The sequence below is a fragment of the Mus musculus genome, chromosome 12 (assembly GCF_000001635.26).
Source record: "Mus musculus strain C57BL/6J chromosome 12, GRCm38.p6 C57BL/6J".
In the NCBI taxonomy this organism is placed as follows: domain Eukaryota; kingdom Metazoa; phylum Chordata; class Mammalia; order Rodentia; family Muridae; genus Mus; species Mus musculus.
This window is the reverse complement of record NC_000078.6, coordinates 87,758,004-87,772,419: the sequence shown is the minus strand read 5'-3', so window position 1 is coordinate 87,772,419 and position 14,416 is coordinate 87,758,004. Positions and strand designations below refer to the sequence as shown.

Here is a 14,416-nt window from a genome sequence, read left to right as displayed (position 1 = left end):
AAGAATGAAAATAAAAAAGAGAAGTCAATCTCTTCTGATTTTGGAAAAAAGACATTTTCAAAGAAGGTAGCTGTTAATAGGACATAAAATATTCTATACTTTGTAAAGTAGGTCCTTTGTGTTAAACTGTTTTCAAGAAGTAAGCTTCTGTATTGAGGTTTTGGAAAACGAATTACTGTGTATTGATTAAAGTTAGTTACATAATTGTACAAGCTAAGTTTACCTTAAACTAAGCTTAGGTTAAGAGAAAAGCAGCCACAGAGTAATGAAAATGTGGTTCCTGTTTTCTGAATGGAGGAGTTAAGGAACAGAGACATATTAAAAACATGTTGGTTTAAAAAGAGTTTTTCTTTTTAATATGTTCATTATATCTCTGGTATATAACAAAAATAAGTGACTACATGATTTCTGGAAAGAAAAAAACAAGGTCAATGCAATCCCATGGTCTCCCTAGCAGAGGCTAGGAAACCAGGAGGGCACTCCCCAACTCCAGAAAAGGCTGCTTGCATTACAAACATTAGTGGCTACCAGGATGTTTTGGAACAATGCAGGCCTCTTCCCAAACTATCTTTTTATTTTGCATGTGTGGTAGATCACATCCTACCCAATACCTCAGGGCACATGCAAGAGAATGTTCCTTCCTCTGAAAATTCAGGATCCTTTGGATCTGCTTCAGGCCTATACTAATCCTCACCACTAAATTCTCTGCTCAGAAGTACCCCACAACCCCCCTCACCCTCAACACCATATGGAACCCAGAGCACACATGAGTCCCCATAAACAGAACCCATTGTACTTCAGTCCTTTCTTGTGATCAAAGTGGAAGGTTGCATCCAGTTTTCTTTTTTTTTTTTTTTTTTTTTTTTTTTTCCATTTTTTATTAGGTATTTAGCTCATTTACATTTCCAATGCTACACCAAAAGTCCCCCTTACCCACCCACCCCCACTCCCCTACCCACCCACTCCCCCCCTTTGGCCCTGGCATTCCCCTGTACCGGGGCACACAAAGTCTGCGTGTCCAATGGGCCTCTCTTTCCAGTGATGGCCGACTAGGCCATCTTTTGATACATATGCAGCTAGAGTCAAGAGCTCAGGGGTACTGGTTAGTTCATAATGTTGTTCCACCTATAGGGTTGAAGATCCCTTTAGCTCCTTGGATACTTTCTCTAGCTCCTCCATTGGGAGCCCTGTGATCCATCCATTAGCTGACTGTGAGCATCCACTTCTGTGTTTGCTAGGCCCCGGCATAGTCTCACAAGAGACAGCTACATCTGGGTCCTTTCGATAAAGTCTTGCTAGTATATGCAATGGTGTCAGCGTTTGGATGCTGATTATGGGGTGGATCCCTGGATATGGCAGTCTCTACATGGTCCATCCTTTCATCTCAGCTCCAAACTTTGTTTCTGTAACTCCTTCAATGGGTGTTTTGTTCCCACTTCTAAGGAGGGGCATAGTGTCCACACTTCAGTCTTCATTTTTCTTGAGTTTCATGTGTTTAGGAAATTGTATCTTATATCGTGGGTATCCTAGGTTTTGGGCTAGTATCCACTTATCAGTGAGTACATATTGTGTGAGTTCCTTTGTGATTGTGTTACCTCACTCAGGATGATGCTCTCCAGGTCCATCCATTTGGCTAGGAATTTCATAAATTCATTCTTTTTAATAGCTGAGTAGTACTCCATTGTGTAGATGTACCACATTTTCTGTATCCATTCCTCTGTTGAGGGGCATCTGGGTTCTTTCCAGTTTCTGGCTATTATAAATAAGGCTGCTATGAACATAGTGGAGCATGTGTCCTTCTTACCAGTTGGGGCTTCTTCTGGATATATGCCCAGGAGAGGTATTGCTGGATCCTCCGGTAGTACTATGTCCAATTTTCTGAGGAACCGCCAGACGGATTTCCAGAGTGGTTGTACAAGCCTGCAATCCCACCAACAATGGAGGAGTGTTCCTCTTTCTCCACATCCTCGCCAGCATCTGCTGTCACCTGAATTTTTGATCTTAGCCATTCTCACTGGTGTGAGGTGGAATCTCAGGGTTGTTTTGATTTGCATTTCCCTGATGATTAAGGATGTTGAACATTTTTTCAGGTGCTTCTCTGCCATTCGGTATTCCTCAGGTGAGAATTCTTTGTTCAGTTCTGAGCCCCATTTTTTAAGGGGGTTATTTGATTTTCTGAGGTCCACCTTCTTGAGTTCTTTATATATGTTGGATATTAGTCCCCTATCTGATTTAGGATAGGTAAAGATCCTTTCCCAGTCTGTTGGTGGTCTTTTTGTCTTATAGACAGTGTCTTTTGCCTTGCAGAAACTTTGGAGTTTCATTAGGTCCCATTTGTCAATTCTCGATCTTACAGCACAAGCCATTGCTGTTCTGTTCAGGAATTTTTCCCCTGTGCCCATATCTTCAAGGCTTTTCCCCACTTTCTCCTCTATAAGTTTCAGTGTCTCTGGTTTTATGTGAAGTTCCTTGATCCACTTAGATTTGACCTTAGTACAAGGAGATAAGTATGGATCGATTCGCATTCTTCTACATGATAACAACCAGTTGTGCCAGCACCAATTGTTGAAAATGCTGTCTTTCTTCCACTGGATGGTTTTGGCTCCCTTGTCGAAGATCAAGTGACCATAGGTGTGTGGGTTCATTTCTGGGTCTTCAATTCTATTCCATTGGTCCACTTGTCTGTCTCTATACCAGTACCATGCAGTTTTTATCACAATTGCTCTGTAGTAAAGCTTTAGGTCAGGCATGGTGATTCCACCAGAGGTTCTTTTATCCTTGAGAAGAGTTTTTGCTATCCTCGGTTTTTTGTTATTCCAGATGAATTTGCAAATTGCTCCTTCTAATTCGTTGAAGAATTGAGTTGGAATTTTAATGGGAATTGCATTGAATCTGTAGATTGCTTTTGGCAAGATAGCCATTTTTACAATTGCATCCAGTTTTCTAATTGGCATTCAGGATGAGAGGAACAGAGGACCTGAGGCAGTGGCAGGAACAAGAGGGGAAGGTGCGAGGCCTCTCAGAGATGGCATCTGAACAGCTGAAGAGGTTTGAGAAGCTGATGCAGCTGAGTTTGCATAAGGAGTTCTAGGACTTAGAGCAAGTTATGGAGAAGAGTAGCAGAGAAGCCCTGGGCCATCAGGAGACCTGAAAGCTGAGCTCCATCTCCTCAGAGTCAAGATTCTCAACCTAAAGCTTGGAGAGGGAGAGCAGCAGCAGCAGCACCACCACCACCACCACCATGTGAAGCAAGCAGAACAGGAGCAGTTAGGAAGGAGGAAACCAGGTCCATCTGTGCAGCCTGTAGCCCCTGCAAGAGGAGGTCCTGCAGCTCAACCAGCAGGTAGATGGATGCCTCCAGTCAGCACAAAGAGCTGCTGAATGTAGACCTGGTGCCCTCCAGGCCCAGGGAAGCCAGTTTTGTGTCCTTATCTTGAGAATCATTCTCAACACCTTAAAGAGTGGCTATTGCATAGCAGAGAACCAAGTGGAGGCTGACCTGGCCCTGCAGGAAATGCAGGACCTCCTCTTGAATTTGGAGCAGGAGATCACCAGAGTCTCTGAAATGAAGAAGAAGGATGAGGAGGACTTCCTGGCCAAATGTCAGGAGTCACAGATGTAGCAGGGGCCAGGGGCTCCTGCCCAGATCTCTGTCCCTCAGCCCAAGCCCAACAGGTTCACACAATGAAGACTGGCAGGGGAAGGTACAAGGTAGTAAGATGCCATGAAGCAACTTCAGAATGCTTCTACCAATTGTTTGTTGGTCCTCGAGGACCTGAGCAGCAGCAAGGGAAGTCAGACAACAAAGATAAGGATGGACTTGCAGAAGTCAGCCACCACCATAGTGATCCAGATCTTCCAGCATCACAAGTTCAAAGCTGAAAGAGCTCTTTGATAAGATCCAAAACCTTCTCTCTGGAAAGCCTGTCTAATCTGGCGGGCATTCCATGTCCCTCACTCTTAACACTAAGGGGCTTGATTTTGTCCAGCATATACTGGCAGAGAAATCTGTGAAACAAGGGGAGGAAGAAGTGGCCTCTCACCATGAAGCGGCAATCCCCATTGCAGTGGTGGCAACTGGTATCTGGCTGCTCCACCCCAAAGTGGGTGACCTCATTCTTGCTCACATCCAAGAGAAGCATCCATACTCCATTCCTTTCTACCCAGCTTTCAAGGAAGGGATGACTTTGGAGGATTCTCAAGGGATGCTTGGCTACCAAGTGATGGATTCCAAGGTTGAACAAGAGTACAACTTTCTAAAAGCCATGTCTGGGATGATCCGTTTCTATGCTGCTACCAGCCAGCTCCAGTGTTCCTATAGAAAGCAGCAGGAGCTCATGCTCATGGCGTACATGATGGTTGGCACAGATCTTAAACATGGAGCCTCTCTCAGATGAGAATTCCACTCTCCTGTTTGACTTCTTGGAGTTGTGTGGGAATGCACTCATGAAGCAGTACCAGGTCCAGTACTGGAAGATGATGCTTCTCATCCCTGAGGACTACTTGCCCAGGATTGAAGCCATCACGAGCTCAGGAGTGATGGTCTGTTTCATATGTCTCAAGCAGTTCTTGGAGAAATGTCTGCAATGCAGGGAGATTTCTGTCCCCAGAGGCTTTCTGATGTTTTTGGCTTTTCTCCTTTTGTTGGGCTTGATATCTTTCATCACACTGTGTGGGAGGGGCAACAATAAAGCAACTGAGACAGTGGGTTTCGTAGAATCTTATCAGATTGAGGAATTCATCAGTGTATTTTTATATATCTGTACACTGTGAATGAGTCTTTAAAGGCTGGAGAGATGGCTGAGTGGTTAAGATCATTAACTGTTCTTCCAGAGGTCCTGAGTTCAATTCTCAGCAACTGGAGGATGGTTCACAACCATCTGTAATGGGATCTGATGCACTCTTCTTGTGTGTGTCTGAAGATAGCTGTGGTGTACTCATAGAAATATAAATAAATAACTCTTAAAAAAAATTTTTTTTTTTAGACAGGGTTTCTGTTTGTAGCCCTGAGTGTCCTGGAACTAACTCTGTAGAGCAGGCTGGTCTCGAACTCAGAAATCTGCCTGCCTATGTCTCCCAAGGGCTGGGATTATAGGCTTGCACCATCACACCTGGCTTTTTTTTTTTTTTTAAGATTTATTTATTTAGTATATGTAAGTACACTGTAGTTATTCTAAGATACTCCAGAAGAGGGCATCAGATTTCATTATGGATGGTTGTGAGCCACTATGTGCTTGCTGGAATTTGAACTTGGGACCTTCAGAAGAACAAGAGCAGTCAGTGCTCTTAACCACTGAGCCATCTCGTCAGCCTCCAAACACTGACACCATTGCATAAACTAGCAAGATTTTGCTGAAAGGACCCTGATAAAGTTGTCTCCTGTGAGACTATGTCAGGGCCTAGCAAACACAGAAGTGGATGCTCACAGTCAGCTATTGGATGGATCACAGGGCCCCAAACGAAGGAGCTAGAGAAAGTACCCAAGGAACAAAAGGGATCTGCAACCCTATAGGTGGAACAACAATATGAACTAACCAGTACCCTCTTCCCCCCCCCCCCCCAGCTCATGTCTCTAGCTGCATATGTATCAGAAGATGGCCGAGTTGGCCATCAGTGGAAAGAGAGGCCCATTGGTCCTGCATAATTTATATGCCTTTATATGCCTCAGTATAGGGGAACGGCAGGGCCAAGAAGTGGGAGTGGGTGGATAGGGGAGTGGGGGGGGGTATGGGGGACTTTTGGGATAGCACTGGAAATGTAAATGAAGAAAATACCTAATAAAAAAAATTTTTTTAAATGAGGATTTTGTCAATTTCTGATCAGGTTTGGTAGTCCTATAGGTATCACAGACATACAGAACTGGCTTTTCTAATTTTCACAAGTTACAAGCAGGGGTGAAAACTCAATACTTGAGCTCTCCCTTAGCACGCGAGTTGGAGAAGCGGGGTCCTAGGCTGGCTTTGTTGCTAAGCTGTGACATCCTCCCCCAGTTCCAACTTCCTCTTGGAAGGGCGATCCCTGAGCAGAGCCCATCAGCCCTTTGGAACAAAGAATTTGGGAAACTTAGGGCTAAAGTCGCTTTTTCCTCCTCTTTAAGCCATACCCGAACATCTCACACCATGGCTACCATGCCAGTTCTCGAGACCCGTTCCAACCACACTATTTATATCAACAATCTCAATGAGAAGATCAAGAAGGATGAGCTCAAGAAGTCCCTGTATGCCATCTTCTCCCAGTTTGGCCAGATCCTGGATATCCTGGTGTCTCAGAGCCTGAAGATGAGGGGCCAGGTCTTTGTCATCTTCAAGGAGGTCACCATTGCCACCAATGCCCTGCGCTCCATGCTGGGCTTCCCTTTCTATGACAAGCCCATGCGCATCCAGTACGCAAAGACTGACTCGGACATCATTGCCAAGATGAAGGGCACCTTTGTGGAGAGAGATTACAAAGGAGAGAAGAGGAAGCCCAAGAGTCAGGAGACACCTGCTGCCAAAAAGGCTGTTCAGGGTGGGGCAGCTGCCCCTGTGGTGGGTGCTGTCCAGCCTGTACCCGGCATGCCACGGATGCCTCAGGCACCCCGCATCATGCACCACGTGCCAGGACAGCCTCCCTACATGCCACCACCTGGCATAATTCCGCCAACAGGCCTCGCTCCTGGCCAGATCCCCCCTGGGGCCATGCCCCCACAGCAGCTCATGCCTGGGCAGATGCCGCCTGCCCCGCCTCTCTCCGAGAATCCACCCAATCACATCCTGTTCCTCACCAACCTGCCTGAGGAGACCAATGAGCTCATGCTCTCCATGCTTTTTACCCAGTTCCGTGGCTTCAAGGAGGCGGGTCTGGTCCCTGGGCGCCTTGACATCGCCTTCGTGGAGTTTGACAATGAAGTGCAGGCTGGGGCAGCACTAGATGCCCTGCAAGGCTTTAAGATCACACAAAACAATGCTATGAAGATCTCTTTTGTCAAGAAGGAGCGCCTTTCCCTATGGAGTACCCCAGTCCCTTCCCCCACTCCCTTAACTCAGTCCCTAGAGGTAAGTCCCCCTTAGGGGCCTTCTCAGAGCCGTGTGAGTGTGTGGTTGCCACACAGCATTGTATCCAGAGTCTGTCCCCAGACATTGCACCTGGGGCTGTTAGACTGTGATTTAAGTGAGTTTTTGAGGTTTGGTTTTTCACAAAAAAAAAAAAAAAAACCCTCAATACTTACCATTCTTCTTTACTGTCTTTTTCTTTGGATGGTAGCCAGAGCCTAAGTATGTCCACCAACCCCACCTCTGTCTCTCTGTCTCGTCTCTCTGTCTCTCTGTCTCTCTTTCTCTCTGTCTCTCTGTCTGTCTCTCTGTCTCTGTCTCTGTCTCTCTCTCTCTCTCTCTCTCTCTCACACACACACACACACACACACACACACACACACCACACTTTGGTTTTTTATTTTGTCCTGTGTGTAGCCCAGGCTGTCCTGTCCTGGAACTCTCTTTGTAGACCAGGCTGGCCTAGAACTCACATAGATCTGCCTCCTTCTGCCACCTGAGTACTGGGATAAAGGTGAGCACCATCACTGCCTAACCTGGCTTGTTCACTCTCTTTTAAGTGTGCCATTCACACCATGTGGCTGCTTGTCTGCCCTGTGGCTGCCTCTGCACCAGCTTAACTCAAACAGCATGGGTTTGTCTTTCTCTTCTCTGTCTCCCTCTTCTGGGCAGCTACTGGGAATGACAACTGGCCTGACCCGAAATTTTCCCTTTAAACTCTAATAAAACTGTCCTCAGGCACGAAAAAAAAAGAATTGCACAGCTTAGTGACTGATTTATAAAAGTGCCTAGGGACACTTTCCTGCCTCCTTCTGGCTATTTAAACTTAAGTTTCCATTCAAATCCTGCCTCCTTAGGATACTCCTCCTGACTCCCAGGCCCCAGTGTTCACTCCTGCATCTGACCAGGGCAGCAGTCCTGACATGTGCCTGGCTTTAGACTGTTTTTGAAAGCATGTGTGGACTCCATGACTTGAGGCTCCTTCAAAGCTGGGTCTAGATGAAACAGTCTGTCTTTACCCCTCAACACATAAAAGAAAACAATAGGCTCCAAAAGGCACTTGGTAAACAGAAGTGGTGAAGAAGACAAAAATTACAATGTTTATGATCAGGCCTGGAGAGGTGGTAAAGATGTGGCTCAGAGTATCTACAGGCCCAGTAAAAATCTAGACCATGATGACCTTGTAAAAATATGTATCTTGATTATCTCAAAACCAGGATAAGAACCAAATGATTCGTTCCTGAGAAGGCATTTTTCTGGTTCAGACTATAGACTGAGGGACCGAGAAGGACCAGTTCACTTCGAGCAAAATCCTTTTGGTTTGGACAAGTTTTTGGCAGAAGCAAAAGAACATGGCAGTTCTAAAAGGCCCTCTGAAAGCAGTTCCCCCAAGGAGCAGAGGCGTGAAGGCAAAAAGCAGAGGATGGAGTAGAGGGGCCTCTTGAAACTAAAGGTGAGATATACAGCAGAGGACTGCCTGGTCTATCCTCTGTGAGAGAAGATGTACCTAACCCTTGAGATACTTGAGACCACAGAGACTGTGGAGGCCTTGTAAGGTGGGGTGTGCTGTTGAGGAGTGGGCACATCCTCTTGGAGACAAGTGGGAGGAGGAATGGGATGAAGAATTGTCAGAGGGGGCACCAGGAAGGGGATAAAAACTGGAGTGTCAAAAAACAAGTTTAAATATAATAAAACTAAAAAAAAAAAAAAAAAAAAAAAAAAAAAAAAACATGACGTTGCTTTCTTACATGCTAAGTTAATGCTCAAGTTTTCCTGAATAATGTGTTTGCTTCTGACTTTCTAGAGTTCGGGAAAGCCCATTTGTCCATAAGCATGTATAAAATAGATTAACATTTTGGTTCTTCTCTTATGTTAGTCATGACAAAGTCACTGATGAAAAATAAGACAATGGCAAAAGTAATTCACACAAGCTCTGAATAATTAAAATAAATTTTAATTGAAACTTAAATTTGGGGAATTGGGTTTTATTTCTCAAATGGCAAATAAAACCTTCTTCAATGCACAATTTGAGAAAGTTTGGATTCAATATCAATGAGAAATGACTTAATATCATGATAACAGTTCTAGAGTTCTAACATCTGATACTATTTTGACAAACAGTTGGCTTACTATCCTATAAAAGTTTCATGGGATACATAAAACAACCTTACTGCTAAGCCCCTTGCCTTTAGCTTTTCCCATATTGCAGTTTGGTGATATTTTCATAGCAGAGCCTGTTGGCCAGAGGGATGCTGCTGTCTTCTAGACTTCCCCTCAACACAGCTCCTGCAGGAAGTCACAGCTGATCTCACTGATCATCGACACTGGCTTGAATTCACAAGTCCTGCAGAATTCATCTTCCATAGAAATGAGCTTTCTAATTTGCATGTGTGTGTGTGTGCATGTGTATGTGTGTGTGTGACACAGAGAGACACAAAGACAGAGACAGACATAGAGAGAATAATAAAAAGAATAACAGGCAATGAATTTGGGAGGGGGTAGAAAGAGGGGGTACATTGGACAGGTTGGAAGGGTAGGCTGAGAATGTGAAGAGAAAACTTATAATTTTGGGTCTTATAGCATTATGGTATCTAAGCTCAAGAAATTCAGGGCTGAAGAATAGACCCAAGCGGATCCAGGCACAGCCAGATCCACCCTGTAGCTAAGAATATCCGGACATAAAAGATAAAAAAGAAAGTGCAAAAACTAGCCAGGGCTATCAGGACCAAATGGCCATCTGGCAGGATGGCGCCTCCCGGGTGGCACCTCCCTATAGCCCACCATAAATCATACACTGACCAGGTGTCCTGCTGACCTCGAGAAGTCCAAGCCTTTGTGTCTCCCTACACCTTAACTAGCACGTACTGCCCTGTTGATTTGTAATCACCTCGCCAATATTTAAAAAAGCCAATCATGTGTAACCGCGCAAATACCTTCGACTCCCTCCCTTTTTGGTTTGTGGTTTTTGCCTTTATAAACCTTTAAGAAGTTTGGGCCAGGGTCTAACTCCCCTGCCCCCTGCGCGGTGCATGAGTTTTGACCCCAGCATGCTGGCTTGAGCGCTTTTTTGTTGTTTGTGTGTGTGTGTGCCATTAAAAGCCTCGTGTTATTACAACGAGTAAGGTCAGAGTGTCCTACTGGGTGCACGCCTCCCCGAAGAGGGACTCCCCTCGGGGATCTTTGAAATGATGGAATTATGTAATTTCCAAAAGTTACAAAAATAATAAAAAAATCTAAAACCAGCATCTTGGAGGACCCATGACTCCAGATACATAAGTAGCAGAGGATGGCCTTGCCTGGCATCAGTGGGAGGGGAGGTCCTTGGTCCTGGGAAGGCTTGATGCCCCAACATAGGGGAATCTGGAGTGGTGGGGCAGGAGTGGAGAGGTGGATGGGTGTGGGAGTACCCTCATAGAGGCAGAGGAGAGAGGGGACAGGGTGGATGGGAGGGGGGGGGTTGTGGAGGAGTAGCTCTAGAGGGGCAGATGTCATATGAGATGTAAAAAAATAGAATAACTAATCAAAAGAAAACCATAATAAGAAAAAAGAATTGTCCTTTTGTGTGCTTTATTAGTTTAGTGATTGAATTATGCTTGGTACAGTTGTGGTAATTTCAGGAGGTGTGACCTTGTTGGAGGAGTTATATCCCTGTGGAGGCAAGGTTTTGAGGAAATATATGTATGTATGTGTGTATATATATGTGTGTGTGTGTGTGTGTGTGTGTGTGTGTGTGTGTATACATATATTTTTTTTTCAAGCTCTGCTCAATGTGAGCTACAGTAGTCTCCTTTCTGCCTTTGAATTGGGAAGCAGAGGCAAGTGGGTATCTGATCAAGACCAGCCTGGTATATTGAAGGAGTTCCAGAGCATCCAGGGCTACACAGAAAAACCTTATCTGAGAAAGAAAGAATCAACTTACCTGTCTCACTCCTCCTTCAGAGAATATCCACATTCAGCAGGTCTTTGTGCTGACTGGAGGCATCCAGGTGCTGGTTGAGCTGCAGGACCTCCTCTTGCAGGGGGTACAGGCGGTGCAGATAGACCTGGCCTTCTTCCTTCTGAATCTGTTCCTGCTCTGCCTGCTTCACTCCCTGCTACTCTGCCTCTCCTAGCTACAGGTTGAGAATCTGGGCTCTCACCCCATGGTCAGCTTTCAGCTTTTCCTGATGACCCAGGACTTCTCTGGTACTTTTCTCTGTCACTTCCTCTAAGCCCTGGAACTCCTTATGCAGCTTCAGCTGCTTCATCTCCTCACACCTCTTTCGCTGCACCTAGACCCTTCTGCCATCACCATACACACACATGTTAGTGTCCCTCTGGACCTGAGGTAATCTAATGTGGGCTCACAGATTCAGCAAACTGTAAAAGACCAACCTTCTGATCAGCAATGGAAAGTGCTTCAGCCAGTTTGTCAAGATTTTCACTTATATGACCCATGTGAAGTCTTTCATCAGAAGGCAGACATACATGCAGTAGAATTATATAACCCTTCAAGTTCTTCCCTGCTACACACACTCCACTGAAGCCTGCTTGACAGGCTGAGAGGCCTGGAAGCTCTCACCAGGCAAAGAGTTTCAGAGAAACTCAACCTCCTGGAACCTTGGCATTCTCATAACCCATATACTCATACCCTATCCCTGTGTTAGTCTGGTGTATGGATCCACGTGCTCTCTTTTACTATTATTTTATTATAAGTGCCTTTAAAGATTGAATTCTGACATAGCTAATCCTTCCCCGGTGTTCCAACATCCTAGAAAATCCTTGAAGCCAACAAAACTTAGAATTCAGTAGGAATTCAGTGAGAAGGTTATCTATTCAGTAACATTTAAATTTACTTCTAGTAGAGACTGTGAAACTAATTAGACATTACAAAGAAGGGAGCCAAAATAGCTCTGAGCTGGTCTGAGGGGTGTTTACTTGAGACAATAGCCAGTCTTACCCAGACAAGGGAATTCACAATGGCCTAGTGAATAGGTGGGTTTACCATAAAAGAATTAGGGAATCACCCTGAGACAGGTTTCTTAACTAGGCCCAAAGAAACAACATAAATCAGGCATTTACTAAGAACCCCTGGTGGTGGGCTTAACAATAGACTAGCATTAAACCTAGCTCCCTTCTTAGTGGCAGCGGCCTGGTCCCCACCTTCTTTTGATGTATACATTCCTTATGTTTTGCATCACTATAACTTGGTGGATGTATCTCTCCTCGTTTCTTGTTATTCTGTATAAAAAGTTTTGATACTCAACTTGACAATTACATTCAGATTCTACACAACCTCTCGTGTTTATTTTCTGTCCATTATTTCACCAACTCCTTGTCCACCTGCAACCAGAGACCCATTCTACGCAGGCAGGGACCAAAAAGGGTCTGCAGCACTTCCCCTTGGATATACATGGTGGGATCTTCCAAGCCTGCTGTGTTTTTACATGAGATGACCACCAAGAACAGCAGCAGCAGTGGAGGATAGGCAGCTGGAGCCTAGAAGACAAGGTGTATGCTACATAGGGCAGAGCTGGACAGGTGACCCAAGCCCTTGGAGGAGCCTAGAAGATCCTGAGTGGATTGAAGTCATTGGGTGGTTGGAGAATAATTTTGTTTTGATTGTGACTGTGCCCTGGTATGTTTCCCTCGTGAAGAAGGCATTTTAGTGGAGCCCACAGTTAAGAGACTCTGAATTTTAAAAGATATTGGACATTTTCAAGTGATTGAACTTTTTTTTTTAACAGCAGCAAAGTTTTTATTAATGTGAGCTGTTAAAAATCACCTTCTGTACGACATGGTGGCACACGCCTTTAATCCCAGCATTGGGGAGGCAGAGGCAGGCAGATTTCTGAGTTCAAGGCCAGCCTGGTCTACAGAGTGAGTTCCAGGACAGCCAGAGCTATACAGAGAAACCCTGTCTCAAAAAACAAAAACAAACAAACAAAAAATGACCATCTATACCAGTGTCAAATGAGGATGGGATAGGAGGGCAGGGTAGAGTAGGACAAGGAGGAGGAAGAATTCTGCTCTACTGGTAATAAAGATCCAGGTTCAACCCATCATGGATTTCATAGTCTCCAAGAGACATGTGGTCCTTATAAATCATGTACCACTTTTAAGAATGCTCTTATTCCAGCAGGAGCCAGTTTGAAATGCTATCAGTTTCTTCAAGTCACCAATGGTATCATCGGTGTTGCACTTCACTCAGACTTTCTTTCCTAGACGGTCGTTGCAAACTACCTCAATCATTGTGGCTCGAGCTGCAATGTCCTCGAACTTATGGATGGATCAACTTGCAGCTCCAATGCCAAACCCCAATTGAACTTTTAATATGTAAAGACTGTCAGACATTTAAACCCTCTCTATAGGTGCAGCCACTGGAAAGAATCACCTTCCTTCTCTTTAGGGTAGATTCATTTGCTAGGACAGTTTATGAACCTAAAAGGCAAAGCAAAATGAAGCAAAACCAAACAAATAAACACCAAACTAATACTTTCATTGTTTGTTTACAGTTTTAAATAAAAGAAGGCTCATTTCATCTTTATGTGTATGAGTGCTTTGTCTGGATGTATGTCTATGTACCACATACATGCCTGGTGCTTTTAGAGACTGGAAGAGGGCGCCAGATTCCTAAATTGTAGTCACCAATGGTTGGGAGCTGCCATGCGGGTGCTGAGAAACAAACAAGTTCCTCTGCAAGAACAGCCAATGCTATGAACCACTGAGCTATTCCTCCAGCCCATATTTGCTAGTTTTATAAAGGACATTTAAAAACATATAAATGAAAGCTAACTGAATGCATTGTAGACAACAAGCCTGGCCGTTTTGAATCCACACTTTTCCCCATTGCTGCAAGGTGTTTTTCTTGTGTGCATCCATTTCAAGTTCAAACTTTCCCCATATAGTCCTACTAATCTATATCATAGTGCCTGAAGAAGACTCAAATATTTGCTACCTCTAACACATAGTCAGGTTACAACCTACCAAGAGATGTGATGGCAGTTAGTGAAATCCCACATACAATCAAAAGCAAGAGGGACTTGCTTTCTTGCAGAGAAGGAAGGAGGGAGGTAAGCTGGCAGGGAAGGCACTTCATGAAAGCCCCCAGTTTCTGAGCAGCCAAGTCACCAAGGAAGCCCAGAAGAGGTTCTAGCCATGGTAGTGGCCAGATTACCTCATGTCACGCATATTTCCTCCTTTGGGAAAAATCAATATTTACATGTTTGCTAATCTGTCTAGGCAGATTTCTTTGTATCTTGCAGGAAATTGGTCAGAAAGATTTGATGAGACCCTTGAGGCCCTGAGAGCAGCTGTTCTCAGGATCAACTCAACACGAGTGGACCTGTCATTGACAGAGAGTCTCTCCTCCTGGATTTCATCTGCTTTTTCTTATTTTAAGGAAT

General features: G+C 44.7%; 3 pseudogenes; 2 read left to right on the top strand and 1 right to left on the bottom strand.

The window, feature by feature from the left end:
• Positions 1-441: 441 nt before the first annotated feature.
• Positions 442-4,773, top strand: Gm21569 (annotated as a pseudogene).
• A 1,349-nt stretch (positions 4,774-6,122) lies between these two features.
• Gm21559 lies at positions 6,123-7,049 on the top strand (annotated as a pseudogene).
• Positions 7,050-13,041: 5,992 nt separating this feature from the next.
• On the bottom strand, positions 13,042-13,262 carry Gm21937 (annotated as a pseudogene).
• Positions 13,263-14,416: the final 1,154 nt, after the last annotated feature.